The following is a 19,212-nucleotide window of genomic DNA, read 5'->3' on the forward strand; positions in this document are numbered from 1 at the left end:
TTCGGATTCGGCTGAAAGAACTCTCAACAGTGACATCCAGAAAATAAAATGTCAGTATTTTGGCCATTTAATCAGAGCTGAAAAGCTACAGAGATCTCTTCCAGGGGCAAAGTGGAGAGCAGCGCAAAGAGGGCTCAACCTAAGTGTGGTTGGAAAATGGTGTCACAGAATGGTTGCTGACAAGTTCCAGTGGATGTGTGAGCATAACAGCAGACCTGCTGACCTGAGTAACTACAGGAAGTCAGAAATATGGGGTGAAATAAATATTGGTAGTTTATCTTCCGACGCAACACTACTGCAAGTTAATGGGGTTGAGTGTCTTTTGACACCATTCTATCAGCCAGGGATTTATTTTCCAGCAAACCAAGTCCACTTACAGAATCTATTTGAAAAGATAATTCCTTAGCTACAGCAAAAAGAATTTGTATCCAAAACCTCTCCTGATTAAAGCGAGGTGATATCTCCAGTAATGTGCTGTGACTGGAGGATAGTTACAAACAGATTAAGTGCTCAGTATTAATCCCAGTCAAGTATGTTCTGGGGAAATTACCCAATCATCTCATTCTGAACAATGGTGTCACAATTTGTAGCTGTAATTGGAGGGGTTGCATTAAGACGATTACATGGAAGGTGGGTTTGCCAAGGAGCACTTTCCCATTTGTGTATTTGTACTAATTAGCTTAGCGACCTCAATGACACATGCTCATTCACAAAGGTAAAATACATTTTCCCTCATTTATTTAGCGGTTAGGAGTTTAAGAGGCATTATTTCTTACTCTGGAAACTAGCATTGCAATGTAGGTTCTTGGGGATATCCACATGCTAGGGATACAAAGAACTTGTGGCATTTTTGATGTTACCTGGAATGATCATACACGATTACCACTAACATTTGAGATCACTGCTTAATTAACTGGTAATGGTAAGGTAAAGGGAAAACTACATCTGGGATAATGCTTTAGTTCAAAATATACTTCAAATTACACTCCCTATATAGAATTATAGAATCCCTACAGTACAGAAGGAGGCTATTTGACCCATCAGATCTGCACCGACCACAATCCTACCCAGGGCCTATTCCTGTAACCCCACATATTTACCCTGCTAATCCCCCGACACTAGGGTTAATTTAACATGGCCAATCAACCGAACCCGCACATCTTTGGACTGTGAGAGGAAACTCACACAGACACAGGGAGAATGTGCAAACTCACGCACAGTAAGAGTTTTAACAACACCACGTTAAAGTCCAACAGGTTTATTTGGTAGCAAATGTCATTAGCTTTCGGAGTGCTGCTCCTTCGTCAGATGAAGTGGATATCTGCTCTCAAACAGGGCACAGAGACACAAAATCAAGTTACAGAATACTGATTAGAATGCGAATCTCTACAGCCAACCAGGTCTTAAAGATACAGACAATGTGAGTGGAGGGAGCATGGGAGCTCCACTCACATTGTCTGTATCTTTAAGACCTGGTTGGCTGTAGAGATTCGCATTCTAATCAGTATTCTGCAACTTGATTTTGTGCCTCTGTATGTCCTGTTTGAGAGCAGATATCCACTCCATCTGACGAAGTAGCAGCGCTCCGAAAGCTAACGGCATTTGCTACCAAATGAACCTGTTGGACTTTAACCTGGTGTTGTTAAAACTCTTACTGTGTTTACCCCAGTCCAACGCTGGCATCTCCACATCAAACTCTCACAGACAGTCACCCGAAGCTGGAATTGAACCCGGGTCCCTGGCGCTGTGAGGCAGCAGTGCTAACTAACCACTGTGCCACCGTACCGCCAACATATTATACATTTAAATTTGTGTTTGCATCCCACCATCTTTTAATCGGTTATAAGAAGCCACTTTTCTTCACCATGGCTTCATTCATTGGCAGTTGAGATTGAGCCATGATTCAGTAAGGAGGGGCTACTGCCACAACACTGAACAGATATTGTTTTTCCAGTTAGTCCCCTGTGACACAAGAAGAGTTGCCCAACTCTCTCAAATCTCCTCCCTCTCCAACTTCACCTTCAAATCCATCCATTAGACTTAGCCTTCTGTCACCCTGCTAATCTCCTCCTCTTGACTCAGCATCTGTGAGGACTTGGTGATGTATTTCAGGTTAAAGACAGTGTATAGCTAGAAGTTGTTGTCTGGCATGTATGAGAACCCTCCTTAATACAAGGCCGCTTCAGAAGGAAAGATAGTCCATAATTGCAGGATGCCATCAGTTCAGAAATTCAGTATCTTTATTTCCCAGATAGACACTGTGGAGTGTACCTTAAACTGGAGTGTGACCTCTGGAGTGTGACCTCCCCAGCACCAGGTATTTTTTCTAAGCCTTGAATGAGCAGCTTGATCTGTATGAAACAAGAATGGGGCATCAGTGGTTGTAGACATGTATAACTCTAGGGTACAGTACTAGTGGGTACTGGTCTGTCTCTATATAACATTGGGGTACAGTACTGGTGGTTATGGGTCTGCCTCTGTACAACACTGGGGTCCAATACTGGTGTGTATTGGTACGTCCCTGTATAACACTGGGGTACAGTACTGGTGGTACAGTGTCTCTGTTTAACACGGGTACAGTACTGGTGGGTACAGGTCTGTCTCTGTATAACATTGGGGCACAGTACTGGTGGATACAGGTTAGTCTCTGTATAACACTGGGATACAGTACTGATAGGCACAGGTCTGTCACTGTATAACACTGGGGTACATACTGTTAGAAGTCTCACAACACCAGGTTAAAGTCCAACAGGTTTATTTGGTAGCAAATACCATAAGCTTTCGGAGCACTGCTCCTTCGTCAGATGGAGTGGAAATGTGCTCTCAAACAGTGCACAGACACAGAAATCAAGTTACAGAATACTAATTAGAATGCAAATCTCTACAACCAGCCAGGTCTTAAAGGTACAGACAATGTGGGTGGAGGGAGCATTCAACACAGGTTAAAGAGATGTGTATTGTCTCCAGACAGAACAGCTAGTGAGATTCTGCAAGACCAGGGGCGAGCTGTGGGGGTTACTGATAATGTGACATAAATCCAACATCCCGGTTTAGGCCGTCCTCATGTGTGCGGAACTTGGCTATCAGTTTCTGCTCAGCGACTCTGCGCTGTCGTGAAGGCCGCCTTGGAGAACGCTTACCTGAAGATCAGAGGCTGAATGCCCGTGACTGTTGGACAGAGATGTGTGACTATTTAACACTGTTGTACAGAACTGGGGTATTGAACAGTTGTTTAGCTGATTTAGAAAGCAGACTACAAGATGAATGAATTAAGGATATGGGCAGAAATTATTGATCCCCCACTGGCTGATTCACAGGTGAATGGGGGCCTAATATTTCCCAGGTGGTCTTCCCACCACCCTCCTGCCTTTCACTGGCTGTCTGCAATTTTATGTGTGGCTGGTGAGACCGAGGGCATCCCAATTGAGGTACTTTAGTGATTAATTATTCGTTACTTAAGGGCCGCTTAAGAACATAAAACATAGGAGCAGATGTAGGCCATTTGGCCTCTCGAGCTTGCTCTGCCAATCTACAACTGTTTAGCCTTAATTTTAAGCTTGGTGGGAGGAGCTTGGGAGCAGGCGGGGGACACCTGCTGCCTGCTGTGGCACCCTTTCCACATTGAGTGCTCCCGTCCCCACCCCGGCCAAGGTCTGCCACCTCAGATGCTCCCCACTTGCTTCCCCCACCTCTCCATCAAGAATCCTACCTCCTCAGGCGTCCCTCCCCAATCATGCAACCCTTTCTGCAGTTACCTGGTTCTGGACTCTGGTCCAGGACTTAGTGTCAGGGGACTTTTTGTAGTTTCAGTCCCAGTCCTGGTTGCTGCAGCCACTGGCATTGAATCATAGAAACCCTACAGCACAGAAAGAGGCCATTCGGCCCATCGAGTCTGCACCGACCACAATCCCACCCAGGCCCTACCCCCATATCCCTATATATTTACCCACTAATCCCTCTAACCTACGCATCTCAGGACACTAAGGGCAATTTTAGCATGGCCAATCAACCTAACCCGCACATGTTTGGACTGTGGGAGGAAACCGGAGCACCCGGAGGAAACCCACGCAGACACGAATGTGCAAACTCCACACAGACAGTGACCCAAGCCGGGGATCGAACCCAGGTCCCTGGAGCTGTGAAGCAGCAGTGCTAACCACTGTGCTACCGTGCTGCCCTGTATTGCTGGGACTACAGAGCAGCTGCTCTCTATGCTGGAGACTTCCTCCTGTTTGAGAGGCAACATGTCCATCCGCAACCGGTTAATACCTTTGGGAGTGTTAAATAGTTGCTGGGATTGGTGGGGGTGTGTTCACTGCCTACTCTTTGGGTGATGGGGGGAAAGCCTGCAGTCCAAAAAATCCTACACATGTATATTGACTTCAGTGAGATTTCCCATGAAGTAGCAAAACACTTAATATGCATAGTCAGAACATTAAGATTAGTTTAAAGTAATTTAGCATTTGAACTCAGTTAATATTAATCTTATTTAATCTTTCCTATCAGAAAAATATTGGTTCAATGTTGACTGCAACTGCAGTGTGTTCCTAGTTTCTAAGTGTCTCTGCAAGTTGGCTACAACTGGGAGGTAAAAGTGTTAAAGCAATGTAAATAAATGTGCTTTATAAATATTAATAGAATTTGGAAAACATAATGTCTTAATTTCTCCTTTACAAGTATTGCAATTCAATGCTTCAAATGCTTTTCTGTGGTTTACATTGGCAGCGCTACACTTTTTAAGAAATTGCCTCTTTAAGTACCATGCTGTTTGTTACTGGGATTTGCCATACAGCTTGGCATGAATAAACCATTTGTTTTGCAGCAGAATGTGTAAATGTGTCTATCGAAGATGAGCTGATTCCTTTCCTGGAGAAAGCTGCTAGTGCTTAGTGCCTTGACTTGCAGAGTTACCTCTGCTGCAGCAAGCACAAACTGCCAAGAATAGATCCATTCCTTCTCAGCACGGCTGGGCGCACTGTTTACTTGTCAGTCTGAATCAGCTTGAAAAGCTATTCTCTGTGGGCTCCCTACTTACAGAGAAGAGGGGGCAGTCAAAGATTTGTTTTATTCATGTTGGCTGTGTCAGCTTCTGTAATCACACATTCTGTTTACAGACTTCACAACTACTAATATGTCCTTAAGGCAAAAGAAAGTCAGCTTGCAGAGGAGCAGTTTAAACCTTGACTGTTGTAGTCGTGCCAATCTTGTAATGGTGTGATCACAAGTGATAATCAATTGATGCCAGTTGACTATTGCTAGCTTGAGACTATATGCCAGCCTTGAAGAAAGAAATTAAAGTTGTACAAGTTGAGGCCTTCTGAGTTCTCTTGGAGCAACCAAGGACAACTTTCAGCTTTGACAAAGGGTCATCTGGACTCGAATTGTCAGCTCTTTTCTCTCCTCACAGATGCTGCCAGACCTGCTGAGATTTTCCAGCATTTTCTCTTGGGGTAATGAGAACTGAGCCTTGCAAGTCTAGCAAGGCAGTCAGTTGACCATGACAGAGCATCTATGAAAAGCAGCTTGCATTTATATTACTTCTTTAAGAACATAAGAAATAAAGTTTAAAGTTTATTTATTAGTGTCATTAGACCGCTTACATTAACACTGCAATGAGGTTACTGTGAAAATCCCCTGGTCGCCACACTCCGGCACCTGTTTGTGTGCATTGAGGGAGAATTTAGCATGGCCAATGCACCTAACCAACGTGTCTTTCGGACTGTGGGAGGCACCCGGAGGAAACCCACGCAGACACGGGGAGAACATGCAAACTCCACACAGATAGTGACCCAAGCCGGGAATCGAACCCAGGCCCCTGGCGCTGTGAGGCAGCAGTGCTAACCACTGTACTGCCCGCAGTAGGAACAGTAAAAGGCCACTCAGCCCCTTGAACCTGTTCTGCCATTCAATAAGATCATGGCTGTTCTGATGTGCCCTTAACTCCACTTCCTATCTGCCCTCCATGATTTGACTCCTTTGTCGATCAAAATCTATCCAACTCGGCCTTGAACGTATTCAGTGAATTAGCCTCTACTGCTCTTTGAGGAAGAGAATTCCAAAGACTAATGACCCTCTGAGAAAAGAAATGTCTCCTCATCTCCATCTAAATATCGGGCCCTTATTTTGAAACCAAGCCTCTTAGTTCTAGATTTTTCCACAACAGGAAACATGCTTTCAGCATTTGCCCTGTCAAGCTCCCCTCAGAATCTAATTTGTTTAAATAAGATTACAGTTCATTCTTCTAAACTCCAGTGAGTATATGTCCAATCTGCTCAACCTTTCCTCATAAGCTAACTCCTTCATCCAGGAATCAACCTAGTGTACCTTCTTTGAACTGCCTCCAATGCAACATAGTCTGTTCACGGCCCCTTGTTTTGATTTTTCTCATGAGTGCAAACATCTCTTTTTCGACCCAATAAACCCTTTCATAATCTTAAAGACCTCCATCAGGTCACCTCTCAGTATTCCCTTTAATAGAAAAAAGAGACCCAGCCTGTTCATTCATTCCTGATAAGTATAACCTCTCTGTTCCAATATCATCCTTGTAAATCTTTTTTCTATCTTCTCCTGGGCATCTACATCCTTTTTGAAGTATGGAGATTGGGACTGTAAGAAAAGAAAGACTGTATATAGTGTTTTTCACAGCCACCAAATGTCTCAAAACGTTTTACAACCATTCGAATATTTTTGAAGTGTAGTCTCTGTTGTAATGCAGAAAAGATGGCAGCCAATTTGCACCAAGCAAACTCCTACAAAGAGTAGTCTGACAATGACCAGATACATGTTTGTGTGATGTTGATTGAGGGATAAATATTGGCCAGGACACCAAGTGTAACTTGCCTGCTCTTCTTTAAAATAATACCGTTGGGGGAGGGGGGGTGGGGTGCGGCTACCCACTGAATCACGCTTGACATGGACAAACATGTTATTAAACCAGGTAAAGGACAGTGTTCTACCTATTATTTAGTTCCCTAGTTAGATTTAGGAAAGGCCTTTTCTTACTGAAGAGTAAAAACAGAAAACATTCCTCAGGAGGATGTGAGATCATGAGTATTATGCCAATTGCTAGGTTGTTGATGAGTCTGATTGTTGAAGTGAAAAGATCCTTGTTCTAGAGTCTAGTCGAGTAGACTTTGAGAACTGCCTGCAGGAATGCCTCAGTCCCTGTGGGGTTTGGCACTTTCCCAGTGTGTAGTGACTACAAACTGTAGTCTGAATTATCCATGCAAAACCCAATCAGAGTTTTGAAGTCTAGTGGAGCAGCTTTAATAGTTTACAGAGCTCTCATTGAGTTGCAAAAGCAGTAGCACATGAAATGCTTTCACTTGCTGAGAGCCGTCCTGAATTGCCCAATTGTTCCAGCCTAGATTAAATGGTTCTGCAGTCTGTCAGTTTTAAATTGCAGTTCAGGAATCTTTGGATGTGTACCATAGTATCTGGCAAGGTCTAGTAACGTGGCAGAGAGGTCAGTTAGGGTGAAGAAATGTGTAATTGGTTTCTCTGGCTAACAGGACAGATAGACACAGCAAAGCACATACTCAGCAAAAACTCCTTGTAAGTACCCTCTGGCAATCAGTGTACTCCAATATGCCTTTTTAATGACTTTCTAAACACATTCTTTTAAATGTTTTGGTAGCCTCTGAATAAAACCCATGTGCTGTATGCATGGGGTTTTTTTTTAAAAACACTGTCATTTATTGTTTTCATAAGAAGTGGAATTTTATTTAGTTTCATAGTTGCAAATGTACCAACACAGCTGTTAATCTTTTATCACCTGCACCGCTATGGTTCTACGCTCCCGACAGCAGGAAAATAAATGGGAAACTAGTAGGGCAACAACAGTACCATAGTGATTCATCACTGAGATTAGTGGGATATCGATTCATGCCAATTCTCAAAGTGTGACGGTTGTTCAGCCGTTAGAACTGGAGTCAGAATTAAGGTCTTGTTCAAGTCGCACTCCAGAGACCCGAGCATCTCAGCTGGCACTCAGCACTGGGATGTCCTGTGGGTCTGAAATATGTGAGATAAATGTGAGTTTTCTTTCAATGTCTGTAGCCCTTTTTATGCAGAGTTTCCACTCTGAGTACTGTTAGAGGCCAAGTTCGTCATTAAACCAAGAGTTGATCATCCCCAAGTCACACTGTTAACTTTTAGTAGTCAACTTTAGAGCAGTGAGTTGGAAGTTCGCCACCTGCTACCTTGGCCACAGAGAGATCAATGAGAGTAGCGGTTTGTGAAGTTAAAAAATTAGAGGGAATTTTAAATTCTGACTTCTTCCTTTGTTGCTAATCCAATGAATAGAGCAAGGATGGAACTCGCTTCTCAAGGGCAATAGGGGATGGACAATAAAGGCTGGCCTTGCCTGGGTTGCTCGCTGAGAATAAACAAAAGCAGAATATTGTGGGCTGGTGGAAATTTGAAATAAAAACAATGCTGGAAATACTCAGCAGCATCTGTGGAGAGGGAAGCAAAGTTTATATTTCAGGTTGATCAGCTTTCGCCAGAACTCTAGTCATTTTTCCACCATGTAAATTAAGGTCATGCTTTTGAAACCCTAAACGTGGCTGTGGCTCTGGAGTCTGCTCGCAGGCATTCTTTATGATAATCATTTCTTTTTCTTTAAACAAAAAGAAAATCATTAACAGACTGTGTCAGTATGTTTAAGCACGTGGCTGAAATTTGTACGACAGATGTCTTTAAGGTGATTTCGCTCAAGGGAAGAAAACACTCTGTTTTAATTAGCTTTTGGATACAGTACATCTCTTTGAAGTAACATTTCGTATCATAGACTTTAAAAATAATTTATTGGAGCCTTTGAAAGTGTACAGTTGCTTTGTCCAGATCTTACAATTCAGTTGAGAGTGAATAAATGCAAATCTGATCCAGCATTAAGAGTCCCCTTTCATTTAGCTGATATTAGCCAGGGCTGTACAATTAACCTCAACATGTTATATAAGATCATAAGGAATATGAACAGGAGGAGACCATATGGCCCCTCGGGTTTGCTCCGCTATTCAATAAGATCAGGCTGACCCGATCTTCACATGATCTCCAATTTCCTGTCTGTTTCCATAACCTTTGACTCCCCTATAGTTCAGAAAAAACCTCAGCCTAGAATCTATTCAATGACTTAGCCTCCATATCTATCTTGGGTAGAGAATTCCAAAGATTCACAACCCTCTAAGACTAGAAATTCCTTCTCATCTCCATCTTAAATGGGCGAGTCCTTATTCTGAAACTGTGCCTCCTCGTTTACAGTTCCTTTCAAGAGGAGAACTATCTTCTCACTAGCTACCCTGCCGAGCTCTCTCAGAATCTTTTATGTTTCAATATGATCATGTCTCATTTTTCAAAACTCCAATGGGTATAGGGTGGCACAGTGGCTAGTACTGCTGCCTCACAGCTCCAGGGACCTGGGTTTGATTCCGGGCTTGGGTCACTGTCTGTGCAGAGTTTGCACGTTCTCCCCATGTCTGCGTGGATTTCCTCCGGGTGCTCTGGTTTCCTCCCTCAGTCTGAAAGACGTGTCGATTAGGTGTATTGGCCATGCTAAATTCTCACTCAGTGTACCCGAACAGGCACCGGAATGTGGCGACTAGGAGATTTTCACAGTAACTTCATTGCAATGTTAATGTAAGCCTACTTGTGACACTAATAAATAAACTTTAAAAACTTAACCTGTTCAATCTTTCCTCATAAGGCAATTCCTTTATCCCTGGAATCAATCTAGTTAACCTTTATTGAATTGCCACCAATGCAAGTATATCCTTCCTCAAATAAGAAGACCAAAACTGTGTGAAGTACCCCAAGTATGGTCTCAGCAATATCCTGTACAGTTGAATCAAGATTTCCCTATTTTAATACTCTATCCCCTTGTAATAAAGACCAACATTCCATTTGACTTACTTGCTGTACTTGCGTGCTAACTTTGTATTTCATGTCTGAGGACACCCAGATTCCTTTGTGCTGCACCATTCTGTAGTTTGCTCTCCATTTAAATAATATTTTGCTCTTCTATTCGTCCTATCAAAGTACCGTAGATAACCTCACAAATTCCATCTTCCAAATTTTTGCCCGCTCACTTTATCTATATCCCTTTGCAGAATCTTTGTCCTACTCACTATTTACGTTCCTACGTACGAATCTGTGTATCATCAGCAAATGTGGCTGCAGTACACTTTGTTCCTTCAACAAAGTTGTTAATAAAAATTGTAAATAGTAGAGGCCGCAACACTAAATCCCTGTGGCACACCTCCAGTTATAGTTTGCCAATCTGAAAATGACAATTTTTTCCCAATTCTGGTACCTCGGTTATTTAGCCAACCCTCTTTCCATGCTAATATCTTCTCCCCACTTATCTGGTGTAATAACTTTTCATATAGCAGCTTATTGAATGTCATTTGGAAATCCAAATGCACTGGGGTGAATTCTAGCCCCCACCACTCCCGCATAAGGGCAGGAAAGGTGATGCCTTTCATCCTTATGACTCTTAGGGCCCATAAATGGCCAATTAATGAGCACTTGAGGACCAAATTCTGCTCTGCTGTCATGTCATAGGTTTATTTGATGTCTCAATTATGAGATCTTGAGTCTTGTGAACACTCTTTAACTATGTACAGAGCTCAGTTAGTGTCATGCATGGTGCTTCTGCCATGTAGGTTGGTCCTTTCTAAATGCTCTGGGTCTATTACCATGTGACTCTATACATCATTCCATGGGTGGTGCGTTTCTCCAGTCCAATGTTAACCCTTGCTCTGCTGAGCACCTTTACATTAAAATGTCATGAAGGCACATGCAACAACTCCCTTTCTTCTCAACACAAAGCTTAACTCTCTTCCAGTGGAGTATTACAATGCAATCTTTATTTGCTATCCCTTTTTCCCACCTCAAGTTTCTGACTTTATAAATTCAGACAGTCTTGGCAGTTCTTCCACACTTTGGTCTGTCATGTTTGAAAGAAGGGTAGTAGTATTCTGTGTTTCTGGGAATTGGTTATATCCATTTGATTTGCTTTTTGTGCTCCTTCGAATTGTGTTTCACTTTATTTACAACCCATCTGCTTTTTTCACACACTGTGGGTTTGTCTAGCTCCTTCCGAAGGCAATTTCCTGAAGGTTCATTCTTGGAGAGGACGCAAATTTTCTTTTTCTGTGGTATCTGCCATGTTCCTGCGTGATGTATATATACGTTTCGCAAATTGAACTTTCATTTGCACCTCGCTCACAATTTCAGCCCGACATTTGTTTGTTGTTTCTTTTTCAGTAACTTAGTGGTCCTCTGTATATCAGTCATATTCAGCATGATTTGGACAGGCTGAGTGTGTGGACATCTGCATGGCAGATGCAGTATAATGTGGATAAATGTGAGGTTATCCACTTTGGTAGTAGTAATAGGAAGATAGATTATTACTTGAATGGGTGTAAATTGAGAGGTGGATACTCAACGAGACCTTGGAGTCCTTGTGCATCAGTCGCTTAAAGTAAGCGCGCAGGAACAGCAGGCAGAAAAGAAGCCAAATGGTATGTTGGCATTCATTGTGAGAGGATTTGAGTATAGGGCTAGGGATGTTTTGCTGCAATTATATAGGGCGTTGGTGATGCCACACCTGGAGTATTGTTTGCAGTTGTGGTGTCCTTATCTGAGGAAGGATGTCCTTGCTATAGAGGGAGTGCAGTGAAGATTTACCAGGCTGATTCTTGGGATGGCAGGTCTGTCATATGAGGGGAGATTACATTCACTGGAGTTTAGAAGAGTGAGGGGGGGTTCTCATTGAAACTTATTCTAATAGGATTAGAAAGCATAGATTCAGAAAGAATGTTCCCAATGGTGGGGGAGTCCAGAACTAGGGGTCATAGTTTGAGGATAAGGGGTGAGGTGAACTGAGGTGAGGAGGAATTTCTTCACCCAGAGGGTGGTGAATGTGTGGAATTCGCTACCACAGAATGTAGTTGAGTCTAAAATGTTGTCTGGTTTCAAGAAGAAATTAGATATAATTCTTGGGGCTAAAGGGAACAAGGGATATGGGAGGAAGTGGGGATCAGGATATTGAAATCGATGATCAGCCATGATCAAGATGAATGGTGGAGTAGGCTCAAAGGGCCGATTGGTCTACTCCTGCTTCTAGCTTCTATGTTTCCAAGTCATCCTGTGCCTTTTCTTCAAATTCCTTGCACTTCAGTGTTGGACTTACACTTTCCGATCTTATATCCATCTTTTCTTTCTTTGTCTGCTGCAGAGCTTTGTCCTGTCCTTCATTTTGGTTTCACTGTTGGCAGGTCTGTCTCTGGCAAAATCTTAACTTGTTTCAATTCTATAACTGTGCTACTTCTGGCTTTATTCCCCGCTCTTAGAAAGATTTACCGCTTTTCCATTCAGCTGCTTCTTCAGCTCTTCAGTCTTTCTCTTTAGCTTTCGGCTTAGAACATAGAACATAGAACAGTACAGCACAGAACAGGCCCTTCGGCCCACGTTGTTGTGCCGAGCTTTGTCTGAAACCCAGATCAAGCTATTTCCTCCCTATCATCCCGAAGTACTCCATGTGCCTATCCAATAGCTTCTTAAATGCTCCTAAAGTTTCTGACTCCACTATCACTGCAGGCAGTCCATTCCACACCCCAACCACTCTCTGAGTAAAAAACCTACCTCGGACATCCTTCCTATATCTCCCACCATGAACCCTATAGTTATGCCCCCTAGTTACCACTCCATTCACCCGAGGAAATAGTCTTTGAACGTTCACTCTATCTATCCCCCTCATCATCTTATAAACCTCTATCAAGTCTCCTCTCAACCTCCTCCGCTCCAAAGAGAAAAGCCCAAGTTCCCTCAACCTTTCCTCATAAGACCTACCCTCCAAACCAGGCAGCATCCTGGTAAATCTCCTTTGCACTCTTTCCAGTGTCTCCACATCCTTCTTATAGTGAGGTGACCAGAACTGCACACAATATTCCAAATGTGGTCTCACCAAGGTCCTGTACAGTTGCAGCATAACCCCACGGCTCTTAAACTCAAACCCCCTGTTAATGAATGCCAACACACTATAGGCCTTCTTCACGGCTCTATCCACTTGAGTGGCAACCTTCAGAGATCTATGGATATGAACCCCAAGATCTCTCTGTTCCTCCACATTCTTCAGAACCCTACCTTTGACCCTGTAATCCACATTTAAATTTGTCCTACCAAAATGAATCACCTCGCATTTGTCAGGGTTAAACTCCATTTGCCATTTTTCAGCCCAGCTCTGCATCCTATCTGTATCTCTTTGCAGCCTACAACAGCCCTCCACCTCATCCACTACTCCACCAATCTTGGTGTCATCAGCAAATTTACTGATCCACCCTTCAGCCCCCTCCTCCAAGTCATTTATAAAAATGACAAATAGCAGAGGACCAAGCACTGATCCCTGTGGCACTCCGCTGGTAACCGGTTTCCAGTCTGAAAATTTTCCATCCACCACCACTAAATTCCAGGCTTCCTCCTGGAATTTAGTAAACTACTGAGCCTTTTACCAGCGGGGTTGTTCAGTTTGGTCGGAGAGATGTTAAATCCATTTTGCTTCTCTTCATAATTTTCCAGAAGAACAAGCTTTGTCCAACGGGATTTTTGTAATGTGAAGATTCTTCAACAGGTTTTTCTTTTCTTTGTGAAGCCATCTTCCTTCATCTTGGGTTTTCCTGTAATTCAGCAGTCTCCTCAAGTTTCTTCTGCTGGTCTTTCATACTGCTGTTTAAGATCGGTTCCGTGCCTTCATGCTGCTGAATGGTTACACATTCCTTTTGTATTGGAGCTTGAAGGACAATAATTTGTTCTTTGAACGGTTTATTTTGTTATTGACCTCTTGCCAACTCACTCTGAGCTTCAGTGCGTTGTGTTGTTGTTGACATGCGGCCCACTTACTAGCCTAGGTTGGTCATCACTGGTCCATACTCTCCACAACTTGGAGTATAAAGTATCTGTCAAAGCCTTTTAGTATCTCACCAAATGTTGTTGAATATTGAGTTGGCTATGAAGAACTTCATCCACAAATAAACCAAAGATAGATAAAAAATTTATCAATTTGTTTTTCTACTGTTTCCTTATTTAATCCTTTAATTTGCTTGTAAACTAAAAATGATATTTTCCAAGACTCTTTGGTCTGGTTTAGCCCTTTTCTTATCCAAACTATGTCTGACTTTTCTAATTTTCTGTCCATGAGCTGTTTTCTTTTCTAGTGGTTGCAGCTTTAAATGCCGTTGCCCATTTAAGGCTATCTGTGCAGTAACCGTTTTTTTTCACCCGGGCTGTTGGTTCTGTCTTTGTGCCTTTCCCACACTGTTTCAGGTTCAATGCAACTCTCACAATCTTGGGCCTTTTTTCAAACTTTTAGATGTTCAAGACAGTCATTTCTGCAGAAGCTCTTTTTCTCCAACAAGAAGACTGGGACTCAACTGAAAAGGGATTCCTTTTCCAAACTCTGTAGGCTTTTTTCCCCTTTTTAAAAAAAATATTCGGCACAGCAGTTTTTATTTCCACTTCATTCAACTGAAATGTGTTCCTTTCTCTTAAACTCTGCAAGTTTTTCTCTAATTTATTAAAATTCACTTCGTGGAGTATGGCCACCGCATCTTATGGTGCCGCTGTGGACCCCACCTGTAGTTTTCTCTCACCTTTTTCAATCGTGCCCCTATCTACATCAATGGGGACGAAGTAGAAAGGGTCGAGAGCTTCAAGTTTTTAGGTGTCCAGATCACCAACATCCTGTCCTGGTCCCCCCCATGCTGAAACTATAGTTAAGAAAGCCCACCAACACCTCTACTTTCTCAGAAGACTAAGGAAATTTGGTACGTCAGCTACGACTCTCACCAATGTTTACAGATGCACCATAGAAAGCATTTTTTCTGGTTGTATCACAGCTTGGTATGGCTCCTGTTCTGACCAAGACCACAAGGAACTACAAAAGGTCGTGAATGTAGCCCAATCCATCACGTAAACCAGCCTCCCATCCATTGACTCTGTCTACAATTCCCGCTGCCTCGGCAAAGCAGCCAGCATAATTAAGGACCCCTTGCACCCTGGACATTTTCTCTTCCACCTTCTTCCGTCGGGAAAAAGATACAAAAGTCTGAGGCCACGTACCAACCGACTCAAGAACAGCTTCTTCCCTGCTGCTGTCAGACTTTTGAATGGACTTGCCTTGCATTAAGTTGATCTTTCTCTACACCCTAGCTATGACTGTAACACTACATTCTGCACTCTCTCGTTTCCTTCTCTGTGAACGGTATGTTTTGTCTGTATAGCGCGCAAGAAACAATACTTTTCACTATGTTAATAAATGTGACAATAATAAATCAAATCAAATCAATGTCTTCCCTGGGATAGTCACCTATTTAAAACATAAGTACAGCTTCTGTGTTTCGGTAATTTACTCAGTTGTATCTGACCAGTTTCCTTAACCCTGCGTCACTCAGTGCTTCAACGTTGTTACTCACTTAATACTCAAGACCAGGTCACTTGGGGTCTTGTAATGGACATCCACTCACTTTGATGGTTTCCTCAACTTCTAAGTCTGAATCTAAACTTCCTCAACTGCGCCTTTGGTTTTTCTTATCGGGTGCATGTCTCTGGTCAGGCTTCAGTTCTTTTAAATTTTTCATATGTTGGAAATTCTATTTTGAGTTCATCAGTTTAGGAGGCATGGTTAGTAAGTTTGCAAATGTCACCAAGATTGGTGGCATTGTGGAAGTGAAGAAGGTTATCTTGGATTGCAACGGGATCTTGATCAATTGGGCCAGTGGGCTTGATGAATGGCAGATGGAGTTTAATTTAGATAAATGTGAGGTTATGCATTTTGGTAGATCGAACCAGGGCAGGATTTACTCAGTTAATGGTAGGGCGTTGAGGAGAGTTATAAAACAAAGAGATCTAGGGGTAGAGATTCATAGCTCCTTGAAAGTGGAGACACAGGTGGACAGAGTGGTGAAGAAGGCATTCGGCATGCTTGGTTTCATTGGTCAGAACATTGAATAGAGGAGTTGGGACATCGTACAAGACATTGGTAAGGTCACACTCAGAATACTGTGTACAGTCCTGGCCACCCTATTATAGAAAGGATATTATTAAACTAGAAAGAGTGCAGAAAAGATTTACTAGGATGCTACCGGGACTTGATGGATTGAGTTATAAGGAGAGGCTGGATAGACTGGGACTTTTTTCCCTGGAGCGTAAAAGGCTGAGGAGTGATCTTATAGAGGTCGATAAAATAATGAGGGGCATAGATCAGCTAGACAGTCAATATATTTTCCCAAAGGTAGGGGAGTCTAAAACTAGAGGGCATAGGTTTAAGGTGAGAGGGGAGAGATACAAAAGGGTCCAGAGGGGAGAAATACAAAAAGGTGCAGAGGGGCAATTTTTCACCTACTGGAGGATACATTTCTCACTATCCACCCTGTCCTCTCCATCAAAAAGTCAGTCAGCACCATGCTGACTTCAAATCTGACTGCCCCACATCGATACTACACCAGGAGCAGTCTTAATGAGTAAATAGTTGGACTTTTGCCCCTCTTGAACAGAAGGTCCACCCTTGAAAGCTATCGGCCAAATTGATTTTCAACTAGCTCGCTAGTTCCAGCAGTGTCAGAACACAGTAGTGGCCACTGCTGGCACTGAGTCCTGAGAACTGAAGGTAGATTCTGAACTTCAGGTAAGTCCAGGTGTTTAGGCTGGGGACATTTTCGTGACCCCAGGAAGACGGGTGGTGAGTGTCTGGAACAAGCTGCCAGAGGCAGTAGTAGAGGCAGGTACAATTTTGTCGTTTAAAAAGCGTTTGGACAGTTACATGGGTAAGATGGGTATAGAGGGATATGGGCCAAACGTGGGCAATTGGGACTAGCTTAGTGGTTTAAAAAAAGGGGCGGCATGGACAAGTTGGGCCGAAGGGCCTGTTTCCATGCAGTAAACCTCTCTGACTCTATTTTTATGCCACCTTTCGTACCACCACTGATCACCATGTTGTGTTATGGATTCATGTGGTGTCTCAATGAGACATGTACCTTTAAAACATGAACACTTTATTGTTCATCTTTAACTAAGTACAGGTCCCAGTTTACTGTCATACATGGTGCTGCTGTGCAGATTGATTCTTTCTAGAATGCTCTGAGAGTCTATAACCATGTGCCGTGATACATCATTCCATGGGCAGTGCTGTTCTCCAATCCCACGTTAACCCTCGTTCTGCCAAGCACCTTTACATTGCAATGGCATTCAGACACACGCAGCATCAGTGGGACTAGGCATAAAATGGTTCGGCACAGACAAGAAGGGCCAAAAGGCCTGTTTCTGAGCTGTAATTTTCTATGGTCCTATGCATCCATGGCAATAATGCGTTTGACTGGGAAGCGGGAAAACCAAGCAGAACAAGAAGGCGATTATCTCCTTTTGGGGGTGTGTCCCCTGTGCCCTTCGTGAGCACCCCCCCCACCCCCGTGCTTCTCCCCTTGATCGCTAAAACCAGGACAGCTGCAACACCTTCCACCCACCCTCTTCCTGGGGTCACGAAAATGACTCCAGCCCAAACACCTGGACTTACCTGAAGTCCAGAATCTATCTTCAGTTCTCGGACTCATAGTGCCAGCAGTGTCTAAGACTGCACTGGTGTATTATCGATGTGGGGCAGTCACATTTGAAGACAGCATGGTGCTGACTGACTTGATGGAGAGGGGAGGGTGGGTAATGAGGAATGTGCCCTCCAGTAAAATCACCCAGCTCTGTCTACTGGTTCCCCATCATCCACACGGTTTGTTACATCCTCAAAGAACTTGACCGTATTTGTCAAACACAATTTCCCTTTCATAAAAACATGTTGACTGTGCCTAATTGTAGTATGATTTTCTAAATGTCTTGCTACTACTTAATAACGGATTACACCAATTCCCCAATTGCAGATGTTAGGCTAACTAGCCTACAGTTTCCTGTTTTCTGTCTCCTTTCTGTTTTGAATAGAGATCTTTCATTGTATATTCCTATCCCCATCCTTTGCAGATTCTATAGTATTTTGGAAGATTATAGCTAGTACATCCACAATCTCTACATTCCACTTCTTTTAAGATCCTAAGATACAGAGCATCAGGTCTAGGGGACTTGTCAGCCTTTAGTCCCATAGGTTTGCCTTGTACTTTTTTCTCCAGCGATTATTATTTTAAGTTCATCTTCTCTTTTGCCCTTGATTTTCTACTCTTATTAGGATGCTTCTTTTGCCAAGATGGCTGCACATTATTTATCTTTCATTTTCTTATTTCCCCTTAATACCCAAGTTTCATTCTCTAAGGGACCGATGTTTGTTTCAGCTAATCTCTCCCTGTTTAGAGACTTGTAATTCTTACTGTTTGTTTATATTACTTGCTAGTTTCATCTCATTATCTATTTTCTCCCTCATTATTTTTGAATCATTCTTTGCTAATTATTAAAATGTTCACAACCCTCCTAATATTTGTAACTTGATACCATCCATTGTTAGTTATGGATGGTTCATCCTTCTCAAAGCCTTTCTTTCTCAATGGAATATATCGTTGTTGAGAATTGGGAAATACCCTCTGAAATCTCTACCTCTGTGTTTGTGTACCTTTAAGAAAAGTTTTTTTTATATCGTGTTCTCTGCAGTTTGTAAGCTGGCCTTTTGGTTTCATTGTGGCACTGGCTGTCAATTAAGCGTCCTTCTATTGCTGCTTCAATGGCTTAAATGGGATTTTGTTTATTTTTACTCTGGGTCTCAGGTACTTTCTGGGATTTGTTTTATGACCCAGCATTGTTGGGGGGAAGACTAGGTCTGTTTTGGACAGTTTTTGTTCTTAATGAATTCAAGGTTTCACTTTCAGCTTTGGGGCTGCTGGCTGTTGGTTTAGTTAGTAGCTGTCCTGGTTGTCAAGTGGAAAGCAGTGTTTCTCTCCCCCCCTGGTTTTGGAAATTCTGCTGGCTAGCTGGAAGCAAGACTTCTGGCCTTCCTGGAGTAAATAATCTGCTGCTGCTGGTTCACTAGTGTCTCTCTGGTGTTTTGGAAGCTGTTCTGACTTCAAGCTTGTGTGTGTCTCTCAAGAGAGAACTTCAGCATCCAACCAAAGGACTAAGTTCCAACACCACGTAAGCATTCATATTTGCTGTGTTAAACATGTGGCAAGGGTTTTGTTTGTGGGATTTGTTTGGTTGGAATGATGTTTAGCTGTTAAGGTTTATACAATA

General features: G+C 42.8%; 1 protein-coding gene and 1 long non-coding RNA gene across 4 annotated transcripts in view; one reads left to right on the plus strand and one right to left on the minus strand.

Annotated features, from left to right (window-relative positions):
• The window catches only part of LOC144503867 (uncharacterized), a 208,978-nt gene that overhangs the window by 185,602 nt on the left and 4,164 nt on the right, over window positions 1-19,212 (minus strand). The window lies entirely within an intron of this gene.
• The window catches only part of LOC144503866 (islet cell autoantigen 1-like protein), a 106,291-nt gene that overhangs the window by 45,369 nt on the left and 41,710 nt on the right, over window positions 1-19,212 (plus strand). The window lies entirely within an intron of this gene.

This window comes from Mustelus asterias, chromosome 14 (genome assembly GCF_964213995.1).
Source record: "Mustelus asterias chromosome 14, sMusAst1.hap1.1, whole genome shotgun sequence".
Classification (NCBI taxonomy): Eukaryota; Metazoa; Chordata; class Chondrichthyes; order Carcharhiniformes; family Triakidae; genus Mustelus; species Mustelus asterias.